General features: G+C 36.5%; 1 protein-coding gene across 2 annotated transcripts in view; it reads right to left on the reverse strand.

Annotated features, from left to right (window-relative positions):
* LOC136829305 (guanylate cyclase 32E-like) overlaps positions 1 to 21,047 on the reverse strand; it is a 475,168-nt gene that overhangs the window by 449,497 nt on the left and 4,624 nt on the right. The window lies entirely within an intron of this gene.

A 21,047-nucleotide genomic window follows, 5' to 3' on the forward strand; every position in this document is an offset into this window, starting at 1 on the left:
TTTCATGCTTTGGGGCCATTTAATGTTACTGTGATTATGATAAAATGGTATTGTATTTTTCTCTCGAGTTACTTTGCATATAATGAAAGTATTCTATATTTTCTGAGATTACTTTCATTGTCATGAAGCTCGTCTAAAAAGTATATCTATATTAATGTTTACCCAGAAAACAAAATTCTACGAAATACCTTCTACAATTCCAAAATACGAGATGATACAAATCAGCATGAAGCCTAGAGTATTTTCAACTGCTTTACAACGAAATAGGAAAAACAAGTACGAACTAACGACCTTCCTTTCCACTGTCGCCTCAATTCCGGTAATATGGGCAAATAATGCAGAAGAAAAATTGGGTCAACAGATATGTGCAAATAAGGCAATCAATGGAGAACCCGATGCTCCAATCATTTGTTTCCTCAGGTGATGGAGGGATGAGGTTCGAAGGAAGGTTTCGGCAGAGCGAAGGATCTAGAGGATTCCCCGGAGAGAAAACCGCCCGCCTGATAAATGATGTGTTGAAGTAGGTCTTGAAGAATGGGTCCCCGGGAAGGACTTGGCAACGCCAATGATTCCAGTTTCAATAATTGTTAGTTTATTATTTGTGAAAGTGTTGGAATTGGCATCACCAATGATTCCAGTTTCAATAATTATTAGTTTATTATTATTTGTGAAAATATTGGACTTGACAACACCAATAATTCAAATTTTAATAATTATTAGTTTTTTATTTGTGAAAGTATTGGGCTTAGCATCACCAATGATTCCAATTTCAATAATTATTAGTTTATTATTTGGGAAAAATTGGACTTGGCATCACCAATGATTTCAATTTCAATAATCATTAGTTTATTATTTGTTAAAATACTGGTTGTTAGAGCAACAGCAGCGGCAACGGTAATGATCCAGCAGAAAAACTAACATGTGCTAAAACTGAACGGTTGTCATTATAACACCACCGGCCAATCAATGTTATTTTAAGGAACCCAAAAAATCAGCAAAATTCCAGCATATCATAAACGCAGCCAACGAGTATTAAAAAAACTGTCTTGTTGTTTCTGTGACACTTGTTATTTTTTGAGGAAACGATTCAAGTGCTGGCAGATGTACGTCAAAAACTGTATTTTATTACGCATTGTTATAATATATATATATATATATATATATATATATATATATATATATATATATATATATATATATATACATACATATACATATATATATACATATATATATATATATGTATATCATATATAATATATATACAGTCACTTTAAATGTATCTTATTATTGTAAATGACACATGTTTTAACTTAATCACACCTTGTAAAAGCCGCCATATACCTGTATTACTAACAGATAAAGTTAATTATAAATACAGCGATGTATCGAAGTACTGATAGTAGGAACAATAGGTATTTACAATATGGAAGATGATACGCACTATGGTCAATAGCTTTTTGAAAACATGCGAAGAATTCCTTTATAATCTTGGCTTTCATTGCTCTACAGAGAGAGAGAGAGAGAGAGAGAGAGAGAGAGAGAGAGAGAGAGAGAGAGAGAGAGAGAGAGAGAGAGAGAGAGAGAAAGCACCATCCCTTCTCACTTCAATGGCGATGTTACTGAGAACGAAAGCATTTGAGTCGTCTTTCCGTCCATTTATCTTACAATCCTTTGCCAGCGACCTCGGCAGCGTCTCTCTCTCTCTCTCTCTTTGGGCGCACACTGATACATCAGGAAGACATGAAGTACTCGTCTTCAGTTTGATTAGTCTCTGACTTATACATGAATATTAAAAGACAACTTTCTTAATTCCATTCACTCGGTCCCTCTGCTTGCAAACGCCCAGGCAGGGCAATTTTAGCATCTCAGACCCACTACTAGATACATTCTTCCTGGAATTTACATTCCTGTATCTCTAAAAATCTATTCAGCAGTCTTGATAAAAATCTATAGATAAAATTTGGTTTAATCAAGTTAACATACAGATAAGACAAACAAATAAACAACTGTCAAATGAAACAAACAATCAAACAGCAAGAAAAATATAACATCCTCCAACTTCGTTGGCGAAGGTAATTATGGAACTTAATGCTGAAAACTAAGGAAAATTCGAGCGAGTTCCCAAACACACCTACGCAAAGATGATGAGCTTTCCGCATTGCGTTGATAATGCTAATGCTACGGAATTTAATGACATCAGGGTCGTCCTTGATTCCGTTGTGAAAGGAAGAACGTGTTGTTGCTTACTCTCTTGTGTCTGTTTACAGCCAACTCATGGTACGGGTAAAAGGCTTATTGGTGGTTGATGTATGTGTGTGTGTGTGTGTGTATGTATGTGTATATATATATATATATATATATATATATATATATATATATATATATATATATATATATACATACATATATATATGTATGTATGTATGTATATATATATACATACATACATATATAAATAAATATATATAATATATATGCATATATATATACATACATATATATATATTTATATATATATATATATATATATATATATATATATATATATATATATATTTTATATATGTAAGTGTAAATATGTGCATGTGTGTTTATGTATGAACGTATGAGTGCGCAAACGTAGAGAGGATTATTACAAGAGAATAATCTTGTATCGCAAAATCATGAGATTTCAAGTATCAAAGATCTCTTGAAATTTTTGAGTGGGAAGGATAAAAGGAATGTTTTCGCATATCTGTTTTGACGATCGTTTTCCTTTCATTCCCAAGCAAACCTTGAACGAATACATTCTTCAACCTTTCCCTTTCGGTAAATACCGTAATCTTCTTTGCCATGAAAAATTCAAAGAAGCACCAGACGACAGTCATGTGAAAGAGGTAATCTCTGCTTTTAAGGAGACGCTCATCTCATCCTTAAGACAAACATTTACCCAAGGAACTTTTGCCAGCGACTGTGCTTGTGCTTGCGTCGGCTGCCTTTCCTCGACGCCAGCATTCATTTGGATCGCTTTCTATGGCCCACTCGAGAATTGCTTTGGTCCTTCATCCTCGCTTTATAAGATGCTTCTACAGGGGTGGACTTGTCTCTCGTTTCTAGGTTTAATGGTGCGATATTGTTGCTGCTCGCAAAATATACAGGTATAAATACACAGAAAATGAATTTGAAAAAAATAAAGCACAGGGAAAAAACGTTCATACAAATAGATTTGTTGATATAAGTAGCTTACTTTCTCTCTGGAGGCTTGCTTTGCAAATCGTTGGTCTTTACGGCTTGTTAACGCCATAAAGCCATTTCATCATGGGTGCGTGCTTTTGTATGCGTTAGTAAGATATCCGAATACTTTATTCATTAGCTGACATCCACAGGATTAAAGTTTCAGCTCAGGACCGAGATTTTTCCACGAAAACGAATGGCCATCTCTGGGCAGAATTATCATTAAATTTCATTATCATACGGTCATCTTGTGCATATATATGTATATAGATACATACATACATACATATATATATATATATATATATATATATATATATATATATATATATATATATATATAATTCACATGCCAGTTTACATAAAAACTGAGATATCTAATTACAACATAAATGTATCTTTCAAGATACATTCTAATATTTTTCTTCACATGGTCACTTCGGTAGGCTATACTGTTCTTACTGTTCGTCCTTTGTTTGATGAAGTGAAGAGTCATATGACATCAGTGACAGTCTTTTCAATATATATACTGAGAGGTGTATGTATATATATATATATACATATATATATATATATATATATATATATATATATATATATATATATATATATGTGTGTGTGTGTGTGTGTGTGTGTGTGTGTGTGTAATTGTAATAGCCACAATGCCCTCTTAACTTCTCGAATTCTTCGCGCTTTTTGGATATGCTTGTCACTACAAAGCCGTAAGATCCAAGAGCAAGAAATTGAAGAGACTGTGATGGTAAAGGTGACCAGTAGATTCTACATATATGTATATGTAAATTATGTATAATATATATATATATATATATATATGTATATATATAATAATGAAAATTTTTAGATAGGGGCAGTGCTGACGAATTTTTCCATTTGATTTCCCTCCCTTTTTGAACAGATAAGCGGAAAGTCATAGAATGACAGTGAGTGCTCTGCAACACAATGTACAAACTATAGGTACGCATATTCTAAAAATAAAAAAATTGCCTGACTGTCGAACGTCAGAATCATAAACGACTCCACTGTTGCAACAATCATTATTTTTTGTGCAGCAAATTTGAAGCACAGACAGACCAGTAAAACATTTGAGTAGGCGGTGACTCTGTTATAGTCACCTTTTCTCATGACCTCTCAGGTCATAGTGGAGGTTAACATTATTCTTTGATAATTTCGTTTCTCCTTAAAATGACTCAATTTTGATATTAAAAATATCTATTTGATTATCCGTTTTCACTGAACATGAACAGAATGACCCCACTGATAAAGAGAACAAGAAAATCTATACTAAAGCAATAATGTTTACCAATTAAATTTTCATTTTATATTTTGCTTTCTGAATTCAAGAAATATGGTAAACTTTCAAGTTTATGAACTTTAGTAGAGTAGTTACGAAACGATGAAACTCCCTCTTATGGTAACTATATTTTCATCTTTTCCTCATACTCTGTTGTAATATTTTCACAGGCGTACATTTTTAGAAAACGCCCATGCACACGCAAGCACAGAAAATCTCGAACAGCAAAATCTTGATCGTTGAATAACGAGTTATGAATGGCTAACTTGTCAACGTAAGTCCTAAGGTAGTGAGATGTGTCGTATCATGCTCAAAATTATGGGTGCCAGCACTGTTTCTTGAAATAAAACTTTGGATTGGAGTTGTTTTATGAGACTTTATACTTGGACTTATTCTGGTGTTAAGCCAAAATCTTAACCTTTTGTTAGCTAGCTAGTTGCTATAGCTAATCAGGTTTAGATTCTTTGGTCAGACACCTAGATATCTGACTGACAAGTAGTACATAAATTTACATTCTTATTACATTTATGTATTACGGATAGCACCATACGCTAAAAGTGGACGCATATTAATTTCATGATTTATAAACACGTTTTATTTATTCCATAATTTCAGTGTCAAAGCAATCTGAATTAATCTTAATTGAGTTTATTCGATGAATGGCAGTGATAACAAAATCAACTGTCAACTTGAATACTGTTCGTGCATCCAAATCTATTATCATCAAAACTAACCAAATTACGAGTCGTATACCACTCAAATATACTAGTGTGAATTTATTAAGTTTTGCTGCCACTGATTATTTAAAGATGAACTGCATTTGGCTGTTAAAAAACAGGCTGTTTCAGAACACTCCATTAAATACTGTCACTACCGTTCTGTTATGCCTGCGCAGTTATGTCTGCACAGTGGCCCTATGCAGGTAAATCTAAACGTTATTGTGAACAACCTGCAGTTTTTCTCGCCTCCGCAGGCGGCCTGAACAAATAGCTCTTCTTCAGCAATGAGCCTCCGGCCAAACTGCCTGCACATGCGCACTTCGACGTTAATGTGAGGAGGCAACTTTTTTGGCTAAATTGGCTCAGTTCGCTTCCCGTCCCCGTGTATAATGGTTTGGGACCTTCCCCGAAAAAAGCGCAACGCCATGTCTTAAAAACTAACCATAGAATCTCTTGTAGGTTCATTGTAATCTATAAAATGAGACTTTATTTGGGCGAGTAAAATCCAAAGGCTATCGTAACACATTAAGCCTGTGTATGGTTATTCGTGGTTATTAACCATATATATTTGTCAGTTTTTAAATGAGAACAGATATTCATTATGGCGAAAAAATGTAAAATGAGAATAGGCCTATAATGCGTCTATTCATGATTATGCATCATATATTTAATTCACTTTTAAAATGACAACAAAATAATATTATACTTTCTGATGAAAAAAAATACAACCATTAGACTGTGTATGTTTATACATTGCTCACATCCCATGTAGGCCAGTTTTGAAATGAAATTAGACTAATCAACACACAAATGAAACAAAGGAACAGTACACTCGCTGTAACACATCATAAGAAAGTCATTCTTTAAATGAAAACAAATCTGTATTAAGCATTTTAATGAAACAGAAAAACGATATTAGACCTAAACATGTAAACCTTGAAATACAATCAAACATTTACTAACTTAGTTATTTCAACTATCTTGCCATGGAACTCTTCCTTCATTCAAAAATATTCAATAAACATTATGAAAGTACTTGGGGGCAAATTTCAACTCTTTTAACAAATTCACATGCGAGTATTGAATTAGTTCGTTTCAACCACTCTTTCACTAGACGCCTTACTTGACGTTTATGATTTTTTATATGCTATCAGCACGCCTGAGCATCGTCTGTTGACGCCATGGCTGCTACGGAGGACTGAAGAAAAAGGCTACCGTTAAGGACGTCACTAACGCGCGGGAAAAACTGAACGCACTAACCTTTAGTTATACCTGCGCAGTTATGCCTATGCAGGCAAAACTGAATGTTAGTGGGTCAGTTTTGCCAACATAGGCCGACTGCGCAGGTATAACTGAGCGTTAGTGGCGGCCTTAAGGACAAGAGTCATCCTCTTGTCCTTAGACTTTTAGGTAAGAGATACGAAACAGCATACTATCGATAAATAGGGGGAAATGTGTGTTTAACAAGAGAGAGAGAGAGAGAAAAGAAAAAAAATTTTGAAATTTTTTCTTTACCATTCAACTTAATTAAATCGTACTGATCCAATTATCGCATAGCTTCGATAAAATAAAATAAAAAAATCGATTGTACCACGATGGAGCTATCAGAGTTCTTCAAATTCCAATGTTCATTTTTAATCGGAATCTGACGTCATCCTACATCTTGTATGGATCGCCAACATCCTTACTTTAATCTCCATGTACATGTCTATCCAGATTTTCCAGGTATCTTCTTTCTCGTTTTAAGTTCTAGTTGATTCCATGAAACAGCCTCTCACATCATCACATCTACAGCCTCGCGATCTCTCTTGGCAATGAGTAATTAAAACTTTAGAACACTGAAACAAAGACAAATATCGAAAGGTCTCAAGACTCTCCATAGTTTCATAGAGGATATGAAGATGGAGACGGAGGAAGCAGCTGCAAAGGGTAGGGGATACCCGGGAGCTGGGGCTCTAGACGATAGTGGAGGGGAAAGAGCGGTTCCAGGAGAGAGGGACGGTGGAGGAGGAGGAGGAGGGGGAGGAGAAGGCTGGGTATTAAGGAGAACTGATTACCCGTGTCATCCGAAATATTATGACATATTAACTGTTTGGGCCAACTTTTACCATTTCTTCGCCAGATTCATGACCCATTAATTTACTAAAAGGGACTATTATTCTTTGTCCCCTTTCTTTCTCAGTTAAACTGTCTGCCCAAGATTTGCTCTCTCTCTCTCTCTCTCTCTCTCTCTCTCTCTCTCTCTCTCTCTCTCTCTCTCTCTCTCTCTCTTATTTTGGGGGCGAACGCTGGTATACTTGTGTCGTATGCTGGCACAGATGTGTCATTAATTTTTCACTTTTGGAATAATTACGTCTTGCTAGAGAGAGAGAGAGAGAGAGAGAGAGAGGGGGGGGGATTGTCTGAGGAAATTTTCTCACGTGGTTTTACTCTACACTTAGAGCATGAATATATTAACGACTACTGAACTGTTCTTCGGCTACTTATATTAAAAAGAAGACTATTTGGGTAAAAGAAATCAATAAACAAATAAATAAATTAAATAAATGTTACATGCACTTTTGTTTCTCATGCCATTTTAATTTGAAAGCTCTTTGATACTGTGGAAAAGGAACCAAGAAAGTCGCAGCTTGATTTTTACCCTTTTGTTGACCTTAGTGAAGTATATTTTTTGGACTGATATATTTCAGGCACATAAATTAAACCTCTCACAATATCTTTTATTTTTACTCCTTCATGAAAGATGAAAGATGGTGCTTCTTATTTGAACACCCAAAATCAAGATTATTGTTTCTGGTGTATATATGGCCAACGCAAACATTCATAAAAAGCATGACATTGCCTAAATAAAAAAATACAGTATTTATTATGTCTAAATAAATGAATATATTAACTAGAATTGTAAATATTAATGACCTTCCAAAACGTAAGAAGCTGAATAACACCTAAAAAGTTATCTGTAAAGATACTATCTTCTGTCGAAATATACACACACCTCAAGCAAAATCTTTAACAAAATAATCAACACCTTCCCAATGTTGTCGAAAATCGAAATAAAAACATTCTTGCAAAATTCTACATCCTTAAAGGGTATCATAAGGAGCCCCTCCCTCCCCCCTTCATCTCACACAAACAGAAATCCTGCAACGTTTGCATAAATGTAAAATAAGACTCAACATTCATTTCACACTTCTTAAAGCTCCTGCTTTCCTTTTTATTACCTTATCAGAAACTTCTTATACCAGGAAAGTGGATTAATATAAAGGACAAATAAAAAATTGTTTGAAGACGCTAATCACAAGCTTTGGAATCCAACACCATACTACTAGTCTTCTCCCTTATCAAATTCCAGCTAATAATTATGCAACTAAAACTTCATAAAATCCAATCCATTAGATGTAAAAATATACAATTAGCAATTTTTTTTCAGTACTCGTGCCAAGGATGACGTGAAGGCAAAGAAATTAATTACCATTTACATCAATGCCATTAAAGCGAGAGCCGAAAACTTTCTATCATTGACCTGAATTAGAGTATTTTTAAATTACCATAATTATATACAACAAACATGAAGATAAGTCTTTTACATGATAGGCTTTGACATTCTCGAAACGAATCCAAGCAGTCTCCCTCTCTCTCTCTCTCTCTCTGTCTCTCTCTCGCATTACTGAATCGTTGTAAAACCTACGGAATGACTGTTCCTCTGACTACGAATCGTACAAAAGACTCCGCACAGGGTCCGTGAAAAATTGCTAAAATAATTTCAGATTCTATATAGCAAATCTGAATCACCATAAATAACCACTTATGCTTAATCATTACTAAGGTTCACAAAAAAAACATTTCAGTGAAATTCATTATTACAGTTTCCTGTTTTTTTTTTTTTTTTTTTTTTTTTTTTGAGGGGGAAGACTCAGCCTAATTAACTTACATTTTAGAAGCAATTCGATATATTTCAACCTTTAAATTGCCTATTTGAACAGCCGGTTGGTTTCAGGACAACAAGGTCAGTTCATGAGGCCCAGCTGCTGTGCATGATAAATATATTGTTACGGAAATAAATTATATGAAACTGCCCTTGTTGGTAAGGTACACTGTCGCGAATTTCCGGTAACTGTATATCCGATATTTTTGTATTCATGGAATCCCTAATTACCGAAGGATTAATTGGATAGAAATATAATAAACCCTCTTCTATCAGCCAGCACACGCCAACGTTGGCTCCTGTTCTCAAAACCGCTGGAAATTTCTCGTTATTTCGGCGCCGTGTGACCTCTGCAATATGAGGCGTACAAAAAAAAAAAAAAAAAAAAAAAAGGAAAAAATCAATAGCGCTGCGCTAGATAAACAGAAATATCAGTCATCACTTTTGTTTTTGCTGCATGTCTCGAGAAAAGGAAAAAAAAATCCCCATAAATAAGATTTATTCGCAAATTCAATCAACAAATGAAACAAAGGGATGACGAAACGGAGAAAACCCACCATCACACAGGACACGGGAGATACTTTCCGATCAGACTTAGCAAAACAATCAAGTAAAATCAAACGGAAGGGAATACATATGTCACAGCAGGCTTCCCTTCACATAAAATATTGTATATCATATAAACAAAGTTTTGTGTATATTATACATTCTGGTTATCGTATTCGCGTCTTTCTGGAACATTACTAGAATATTCTGGTAATTTTTTATATACATGAAGACAAGATAATTCACAATTTTCTTAGCTCGTCTGCACGTATTTATTCATCGAGCTAGCCTAAAACGGATCAGTTCAAATGGAAAAATCTAAATGGTGTAGTTTTCTGATGTAATATCGTCTTGGTGAACTACTGAAGTTAGCTTAGTAGAGAGACAGACAGGGAGTAATTTTAACCCTTTGGGAGGAGAAATTCTTTCTAAATTACGATGGCAGATGTGATGAATATTTAAGGGATGCATGTTTCTTCTACATGAAGATGTAGGAGATGAACTACTCATCATGAACTTATCTGGCAGACGAAACAGGGTGTGTTTAATGTTTAGGCCTAAGTAGGGAAAATAGCTACCAAACATAAATGTGACATACAGTCACACAAACACAATTAGCCTGTATTTTTTCAAAGTGAATCAGTAACATGGTACTGCAAAAAAAAAAAAATTCAAACAGAAATGATGCCATTGGTCTAAAAAATTTCACGTCAGGATTAATGACGTTCTTTCCTCTGGTTGGCAAAGTAGCAAGAATACTAACATCCGGATGTAAAAATATTTGAGGAAGACAGAAGTGAACACAGTCGGCCGGATGGTTTTGATAATAAAAATCGCTAACCTTTCCTCCTATGAAAGTTGTTTTTACCAAACTGATGTCATTGTGCGTTTAATTATCTGCATTCATAATTTCCCTCGCCCTTTCGAGTTATCATGGCCTGATTTATCAATCAAAACCTTAAGATAATTACAAATTTATGACCAAGACCATCTGTTCCATTGGTTTTCTATAATTTCAATTATAGAAAACCCAGAGGGGAATAAACGAAATAGGGATCAAATTAAATACTTCATCTGACTGAAATGAAATAATTGGGAATTTCAATTTAGCGATCCATACGAACTGGGTTTGTCTTTATAAACTTGAGCAAAATATGGTACAAACAGCAGCACAACAGTTAGATTATGAAAAAGTTTACGAAATACTGAATACAGGGGTTAATTCAGGAATATACCCATCAATCTTTTATTTCAGGGTTTAGAAGAAACCCTACATTATTGTTTATTTTTGATGAATGACAACAGTACATCACAACCTCATGACAGAGATAAAATTCCCTTTAAAATAGTATACCGTTCAAATTCTGGTCAATTTCCATTCATAGCACTGAAATTAATATATAAACAGCCTTACCCTTCAAAATGCACAGCCATAGGCTCAAATATGCAGATATCAGGGCAGATTTACTAACATTGCATGTATAAATTCTTAAACAGTCTTTCTATTTCCAAACTCTACTGATCCCAGAATAATAAGCGAAGAGAAAGTCAACTTGACAAATATAAATGCCAAGAGTTCCCCAATTGTTAATTTCTTGGCTAATATGACAGTGTAAGAACAAGGATTTGCCAACACTGTACTTTTGGCATTACAATGAAGCTCGAGCTTAAAAACAAGTTTCCCCTAAGAAAAAAAGAACTGTCCCAAACTACATTCAGTCTTAAGTATTATGATGAATGAATGGCTAACAGAGCCTCCTACATGATCAAAATTGCAGTGCAGTACTATATAAAAAAAAGTTTTTATCCTAGTGAAGGCCAATTCTTGCACGCTCCTTTTCCTTTTCTTGTTCTCTTCGGGCCTGGGCTAAAAAAAGACATGAGGTTGTCACTCCAATAGACCTTTTTATCATGAAAGAAAAAAGTATTCATTAGGGTCAATGAGGAATAAGTCAGGTTATCAAGCAGGAGAATGGCTTATCGACAGCGTACAACGCAAGTTTATTGCTCTTTATATTTTACTATATATAAACTACAAAGCCTGAGGACTGAAAGTTTACTTATACATTTTAAAACTTCTGTGTATGATAGTCCTTATGCCGTCGAAATTGAATGTGTGATGATACTGCAACTTTACTTATACAATTTAAAACTTTTTTGTATGATAGTCCTTATGCCGTCGAAATTGAATGTGTGATGATATTGCAACTTTACTTATACAATTTAAACCTTCTGTGTATGATAGTCCTTATGCCGTCGAAACTGAATGTGTGATGATATTGCCTTTATGTTCAAAATCAATAAGATGTGGATACCTAAGAATTAAGACTCCAAAACAGTACTCAAGCTTATCTGATTTTTTTCGCTTTGCACGCAGAGAAATCCATTTTAGAAGAACAAAATGATCATTCTACATCAGTGCTGTCAAAATGACTCTTAATGGGCGCCAGTATCCACCAAACTCAAGGAGATTTAAAAGCAACGACACATTACGTACAATCAACAGACGCTAATTTAGTTAATTAGAGCCACCTTATGTCGGTTAATCGTTTATTAATTTTATTTATACCTAGCTGTTTCCTTCTTCACTCTACACTTTTAGTTTCCTCACAAATGGGCATTGAGTTCGGAAAAAAACGCATCCCACACACGTAACTAGCCTACTGGCTGCTTCTCGAATAGGTCTCTCTCCAAATAATCACAGGATTCCTAATGCACAAATTGTAAAATACAAATTGTAAAATATTCTATCTAAACCCTTGAAATTCTCTTCAGAATAAAACAGAATAGAACACAGGATTTAGGCCAAAGGCCAAGCACCGGTACCTATGAGGTCATTCAGCGCTGAAAAAGAAATTGAGAGTACAAAGGTTTGGAAGGTGTAACAGGAGGAAAACCTCGCAGTTGGACTATGAAGCAATTGTTAGAAGTGTGTGGAAAGTAAGATGGAAGGACGAGAATATGGACGGAGGTACAGAAAAAGGAATGAAAGGGGTTGCAGCTAGGGGCCGAAGGGACGCTGCAAAGAACCTTAAGTAATGCCTACAGTACACCGCATGAGGTGCACTGACGGCTTTACCCCTCAACGTGGGAAATTCCCTTCAGAACCAAATTACGATACATCTGCTAACTCCATCTTTTCCGAATAACAGGAAAAATTATTGCAAAAGCACAGATCTCCTGCAAAGTTAATGCAATCCTCAGTCACCCACGACCGACAGAAAATTAATTGAATGCTCAAAGCTGAACAAGCCCAAGTACATTAAAATGTCCTTTTCTTATCTCCCGAGCCCATTTACGTTTCAAAACGAAACATACGATGCTGAATTTTCCATTTAATCCAATAAACTGGTGCTACAGCAAAGAGTAATGGAAGAGAGAGAATTTTTCGGAAAATGCAAAGTCAAGAGATCTCCATGAAAGGGGAATATTTCATGAGGGTGTCACTCCACGTGCATTCGACACATTCAAGAACAATATTGAATACCTGCTGACGTTCGCAGCTGAAGGATTTCCAAGCAATTTTCTGACTTTAACTACGTATATAATATTGTTTCCTCCACTTTGGAAATTCGAATGCAGTGAAAACGAGATTCTGTCTCCTCAGTTCTATTCCAGTAATGTTTCAGGCTCGAAGAGGCGTTAATGTCCTAAGGTCTCAGAACACAGTAATTCTGTGAGTGCATCTACACTCCCCGAACCCGCCCCCACCCTTAAAAATAAAAGCACAAACATGCATTTAAACAAGCAGATAAATCAAATCCCGCAGCAAAGATAAGGACTTTCAAGTGCCTGGTTTCTCTTACACAGAAGAAACGTTAACTAAAAGGAAGCGACAGAGGAAACTTTTAAATTTATGCATGAAGTCTTGAAAACGAAACAAAGAAGGGCAAAAATAATAAATAAATAAAGGGGGAAAGAAGATTTCGCACAAAAGGGAGCGGCTCTTTTAAACGGGAAACTAAGATAATAATGATCGCTAAAATATCTAGGAACTTCGTCTTATTCTATGATATTTTATGTTTTTTTTTTTTTTGTTTACTATTCAGTCAGTCAGTATAAAACTAAGTTTTAACATCAGAAACCATACTCTCTACTTTTATTGCGAAATGGTTCCCAGAAATGCATTATAGTCGGTAAAAAGAGGTCCCAAATAAAAATATTACTTTTATATCTGTATATTCAAAGCACCTCATATGCTTCAACCTGATTCATTCTCCATTCGCTAACATAAGGAAGGCCCATCTTCAGATGAATGTTAAGTCATAAAATCAACGACTAAGGATGAAATGGGACCTCGATTACTCGTAGGTCGGTTGATGCCTGAGGGACACCGAGTCATAAGTTAATAAGAGAGAAAGAGAGAGAGAGTGGTTGGGGGGGGGGTGGGCAGAAGTGTTATAAGGAATAAATGCGTACATAAAAATTCGCAAAAACATCACAAAAATGAAAATAAAAACATTACATCATCTGCGCTGTCTTTCTTTAAATCTTCAGCTGAAAACCCTTGTGAAAAGAGACAAAAGGCTATGAACCAAAGAGTTTCAAATCGAAATCAGCCTGCAGAACAGAGACAAGTTATAAGAAGAGATGATAAATAAATATGAGGAAATAAAAATTAAAACCAATACACCTGAAATTCAGGGGACGTCAGCAGACAGCAGGAACGAATTGCTCCAGCTTCAATATTTGGAGATCAGAAGATTCCTCCACCGCACTAGGTAAACTATTCCACATTTTACTTGTAGCCAAGATAAAACTCATATTAAACTGAGAAGTACTGAACTGAATTGAATTGGACTGAATATAGAATTCAGGCCAAAAGCCAAGCACTGGGACCTATTAGGTCATTCAGCGCTAAAACAAAAATTGACAGTAAAAGGTTTGAAAGGTGTAACAGGAGGAAAACCTCAAAGCAGTTGCAGTATGAATCAATTGTTAGGAGAAGGTTGGAAAGTAAGTTGGAAGAAAGAGAATTTGAAAGGAGGTTCAATAAAAGGAACGAAAGGGGTTGCAGCCAGGGACCGAGGGCACGCTGCAAAGAACCTTAATTAATGCCTACAGTGCACCACATGAAGTTCACTGACGGCGCTAACCCACCCATCCCCCCCCTCCCCCCGGCACACGGAACTAAGAAGTATTAAACCTGACGCTAGAAAGCGACATAGTTTGCATCAGCAGCCTGCCTAGTGCTATAAACAAAATCAGTTAGTTCAGGTAAAGAAGAGTACAGAGGATGTTTGTCGTAGTAGTACATTTTATGTACCAAAAATAATGAACTCGCTTTACGTCGGTGCCACAAGTCAAAATTAGTGGTTGGCAAAATAAACTTGACTGATATAACTCTCCCAAGAGTTTGAGACGAGAGTCAGCACCAGAAGACTGCACAATGGAGAACAGCACTCCAGAAAAGAAAAAATAAAGTTAAAAACATTCAAAAACATTTCAACAAGATACAAATTTCTCAGACACACAGAGAGAGGTATTACGTATGTGCTTCTCAAAAGTCAATTTCTTATCAAAGTTATACATCTAAAATCTTGAAAGGTTTTAGGGAAGACAGACATAACTTCGCAAGCTATTATTACATTACACTGGCGAAGAGGTGCTAATTGTTTTAACAACCAGTAGCATGAGCTATCATCACACAAACCTATCTATTAATCAGTCTATCTATCTATTTATCTATCTATCTATCTATCTATCTATCTATCTATCTATCTATCTATCTATCTATCTATCTATCTATCTATCTATCTATCTATCTATCTATCTATATATATATATATATATATATATATATATATATATATATATATATATATATATTAATATTACAGTACACTAGTGAGCTTGATTAGATAAAAAGTGATTTTCATTTTATTCGACAGAAACATCACTGTAGATTTATTTCCTCATACACACACATGTATTTATGTGTGTATGTGAAGTCTGCTCGTGTAAGCCCAGTTCCTCAGAATAGCGAAGGCTTCACATATATATAGTACACGAGAATACACTAGACTTCAGTTACCGGCAGTCATCCTCTGAAAGCTGAACAGAGACAGAGACCCACGCATCAAATACTTCCACATCCTGACCACAGCGAAAACGCCACAGAAGCAGACTTCATCATAAATTAATAGAAAATTTCCCCCTGCCTCTGTTAATCTCTCTCCGCCACGCAACAAAAAAACTGTACAAATTTCATCCGAATGAAATGTAATCGTGCGTGCGAGGAATAAATTCTCGTATTACATCCGAATATATGAAATGTTTTCGATGTTTAAAATACTTCATATTGAACCAGGCCGATATTCCACTTAAATATTTGGAAAATACTCAAAGGGAATCGGATCAGAGAAAGTAATACAAAATTCATGGGATTTTCATTCAATCTCTCCATAAAGACAGGTCTTTTTTTTATTTTGAGGGGAATCTGGTGGTTTACGATTTGGGATTAATCTATTTACTTTAAAAAGATACCAGCTTTTACATACATACATACATACATACATACATATATATATATATATATATATATATATATATATATATATATATATATATATATAAATAATGGAATTTAATAATCCTCCACTAGCGGGTTTTGTTGATTACAGATTTCATACACAAGTAGCATACGGGATACGCCATTACGGTATTCCCGTTGAAAATGTAAAAACTAATTGAAACTGTCCATGAACAGGGCAGATGCGAAATTAATGTTGACAGAGTCCTGTCAACTGAACTTACAGTGAGTAGTGGAGTGCTTCTTGCCCTTTCATGGATTTTATAATCGAGAAACTTGGCCGACCTTCGGATACGCACATGATGCAAAGCACCATATGATTTACAAAGGTGGGACTTCATGAAGATCTCATAAAAAATAACAATAAGCACAGCGAATGTACACTAAGGGAATATTTGGAAACAAAGATATCCATTACAGGTTCTTTTGAGATGGAATTATTGAAAAGCTTGCAAAAGCAAGTCTAGCTATGAGCTCGCTGAATAAGGTAAGGAATAAAAAAAAAAAAAAAAGAGATGGTGTGATCTGCATTGCTCTATGAACATGAATCATGACAATGAAACTACATCCAGACGATTTTGCCGATTCAAGGTTAAAGCTTTAAAAAAGAACATTAGGAGTCAGATGGCAGCACAAGGTAAGAAATTATACCATTAAGGATTAGCATGCTCGTGACGGTTATCTTGTTTACATTTTGCATCCCCCTTCGACTCCTTATAAGACCTATGACAATATTTCCTAAGGCAACTGACTGAAAACGATGTGATCTGGAATAACAGCAGGAAAATCAGACTAGTCAAAGTGGTGCATATTTACCGAGATCCTATTACTCTAAGATGACCAAGACAGTTTTCGGTGAAACATATCCATGGAAATTAAAGATGATTGGCTGAAAAGCAAAACAATCAATAGTGCTGAAAGCGCCAAACACTTTTGCTACTAGAGTTTTCCTTCTATCGAAGGCCGAAAGTAACTTCAAAACCGTCTAGACTTCTAAGTTTTAAGATTTTTCAAAAAAGAAGTTTGACTGAGCACCTCATAGCAGTCAGCATTCTAAGTTTGTTTCAAGGGGAAAGGCCTTGCATTGTTCATCCAAGTGTAGAGGGTGTAAATTAGCACACCTATAGAAACGAAGACTTTCATTTAAAGGAGAAACAGTAAACACCACAAGATACGAACGGATAACTGTAAAATAAAACATTCGAAAAATATTAAATAAATGTACATGAGGAAAGGAAAAACACAAATATCCAAGGTAGCAGAAAGGCTACATAGGGCCAGGGGGGAGGAAGAAAGACGGGTACGAATCAGAGAAATAGAGGAGACACATCATTAATGAATAAAAAGGTGACAGCAAAGTTAAGTAGTATTTTGAAAAAAGAAACGAGAATAAATCATTTCCCAATTCAGAATACGTATGAGGAAAATATTCAGATATTTAATTTGCATAGAAGACCTGTCGTACCTAGCAGAATTTTTTTTAAATTAGAAAAACACACACACGCACATATATATATATATATAATATATATATATATATGTGTGTGTGTGTGTGTGTGTGTATGTATATATACATATATATACTGTACAGTATATGTATGTATATATATACAATTTATTCATTATTACTCATTCAAAACTTGTTCTTTAATAATGACTCAATTTAAAATGAGAAAATGAAGCTGAAAGTAATAAAACTGATAGGCAAACTGCCAAGAAAGATCATGAAAACTATTGCCATTCAAGTGAAATGCTTTCTTCTTTCTACCATTTTGTACTGTTGGTGACATACGTAACCTAATGGCCTTATCTAGCCTTGCCTATGGCCGAAGAAAATAAGGCCAGCCTTTCATTATTTCTGACCTAATAGTATACAAGCTACTGGGCTTCAGTGACTGATCTAATTATAAATATCATATGAATTTTAACCTACCTGATATTTGCATATTCAAAATGGCCCAAAATAGATCATTTAATTAAGGCGGGCATTCATTCATATATTTGGACTCAAAAACAAACATTCACAGTAACTGGGTTAAATATTCAATTAATATGACCAATTTTGTTGCGTTGCATATTCTATGGTCCCCGGCCGGCTGATGAAGAGTTAGAGGAATTTATTTCTGGTGAAAGAAATTCATTTCTAATGAAGAGTTAGAGGAATTTATTTCTGGTGAAAGAAATTCATTTCTCGCTATAATGTGGTTCGGATTCCACAATAAGCTGTAGGTCCCGTTGCTAAGTAACCAGTTGGTTCTTAGCCACGTAAAATAAGTCTAATCCTTCGGGCCAGCCCTAGGAGAGCTGTTAATCAGCTCAGTGGTCTGGTAAAACTAAGGTACACTTAAGTGTTTTTAGGTGTCAAAGCAACCGGTGAAATTAGCTTTAGCCTAATATCCATTGTAATGGACGCTACTTATTTCTGACTGCAGTGCACTATTGTGGGGAGAGGGCATGTGCTATGTATATATATGTATGTATATAAATATATATTTATACAGTATATACATGTATACATTGTGTGTATATATTGTGTGTGTATATATATATATATATATATATATATATATATATATATATATATATATATATATATATATATATATATATATATATAATGTCTAGTACATGTTATTATAAATTTTATACGTAAAATGTATTTTTCCTGGGATACAAACCTACTCTTTCATAAATGGAGGTCCTTGCATAAGGCACACTTTGCCTATGCTGACTCATAACAAAATCTTATCGCTTAGGTCTGTGGCCTGTCATGACCTCGTGCTGCCTAGCTTGTCCACTGTGTGAATCAACCTCTATGCCTAGTCTAATGTTCTTGCTGGAATAGATTGACTACCAGAGGGGTAGATGAGGATGGTAAAAACTACCCTTATGGAAGTGTAGGTTTCTATCCTAGGAAAAATACAAATTACTTTCAAAATTTGTGATTTATGCTGACAAGAATATAAACCTATGCTGACGCTTAGGCAGGAGGCTCTGTCCCTAGTAACCTGGATTGGCATACCCCTTGTACAACACACCCATGGAAGGCACTAACTGTAGGTCAGAAAGGTCAAAAGCCTAACTACTTCACAAATGCTGGAATATCATGCTGTATTCACCAGTCATTCACGAAGTCCTGGCGGGTCCTCTATAGCCCCTGTGGCAGAGCTCATCCACCCCCAGTGAGGAGGAGGTGGCGCCCTACACCTTAGATGACTTGCTGGGCTGCAACTATGGGGCCCAGCACGTACATGTCTAGAGACTTGTGGGCTAAGTCTCCCAGGTAGAAGGGCCATCAGTGCCTGCAGAAGGGAGAGGCTCCTCCCGAATACCACTGATGGCCCAGGTGCCATGGGCCTTGATCTTTCCTGGTGACTCTGCTGTGGCCCTGTCAGAGTTGCAGGCACCATAAGGAGATGGTGTCTATAGAGACCTCCTTAGTTTTGCCCACACTGACAAAGAGCCTCTTGCATCCAGGTCTCGGAGAGGCAGTCCTCTCCAGATACTGTTTTAGGGCTCTCACTCGACATAGCTACACCTCTTCCTTGTCTCCTCCAATGAAGTCTTTCAGGGATGGGATGGAGAATCATTCAAACCTGAGGTCTGGGACAGATGGAGTCCTTAGGCTGTTTGCTACCTCCTGATTCAGTGACCACTCCATCCCAATGAACTTGTCTCTTCTGCTTGGCTGGTCGGCCATGATGTCCCTCTTCCTGGGTACATACACATACCAGGCCATCAGTTCTAGGTGCTAGGAGACTGCCCACTCACTGCCACCGCCACCTTGCAGAGTATGGGGAAAATCATTCCTCCCTGTTTGTTGGTGTGTAGGGCCACTGTTATGTTGTTGCTCATGATGACAACCAAGTGGCCCTCAAGGTGCTTGAAGTGTTGGATCACCAGCAACAATGCTCTCATCTCTATGAGATTTACGTGCTTCTCTCTCTTTCTCTCTCTCTTCAAGGCACCACATCCCCAAAGTGTACTCCCTCCTTGAGGTGTGCGCCCCACCCTTTTTGAAAGGCATCAGTGAATACCAACATCACAGAGGTAGCTTTCCGAGTGGCACTCCTGATGTCAGGTTGGCTGGGTCCCTCCACCAGGCTAGATCCTCCCTTACTTTTTCTGTCACCGGGATGGGGCTGTGAAGGGTCCTTCTCCTGTCAGCGCCAAGCCTCATTCATCTGCCACTGGGAGGCTCGAAAGTGTGCTCTGCCCTTCAGAACCAGTTCCTTGAGGGAGGTTAGGTGGCCCAGCAGGATCTGCAACTTCTTGGCTGGTGGGGTGGTCTAGGAGAGGTTGTTGAGAGAATGTCCAACAATTTTGCTATTCTTTCCTGTGAGGGGAACGCTCTCACCAGTTCAGTGTTGAGTCTCACTCTCAGGTATCTGATGCACACCTTTGGCTCCAGCTCAGACTTGGGAGGTTCACCACAGGTCAACGTCCAGCACAGGTCCAGCACTGGATGTCCCTAGCTCTCTCTACTTCCTCCGTCAATGAGGCAAGGATGAGCCAATTGTCCAGATAACTCCGTTGACAGATGCCTTTAGAAGGTGACCAGGCAGAGACCAATTGGAAGACTTGAGAATACTTGGAGTAGCATCACCAAGCCCAAGCAGAGAGCCCTCAACTAGTACATTACACCCTTAATGATGAACTGAAGAATACTTCCTGGAGTTGGGGTGAATGGGTATGTGGAAGCAGACATCCCGTAGGTCCACCAGGATCACATAATCCCTCTCTGATGGCTGCCAGAACTGACTGGGGCAGCTCCATAGAGAAGGGCATCAGTTCCAG

The sequence above is a fragment of the Macrobrachium rosenbergii genome, chromosome 44 (assembly GCF_040412425.1).
Source record: "Macrobrachium rosenbergii isolate ZJJX-2024 chromosome 44, ASM4041242v1, whole genome shotgun sequence".
NCBI lineage: Eukaryota > Metazoa > Arthropoda > Malacostraca > Decapoda > Palaemonidae > Macrobrachium > Macrobrachium rosenbergii.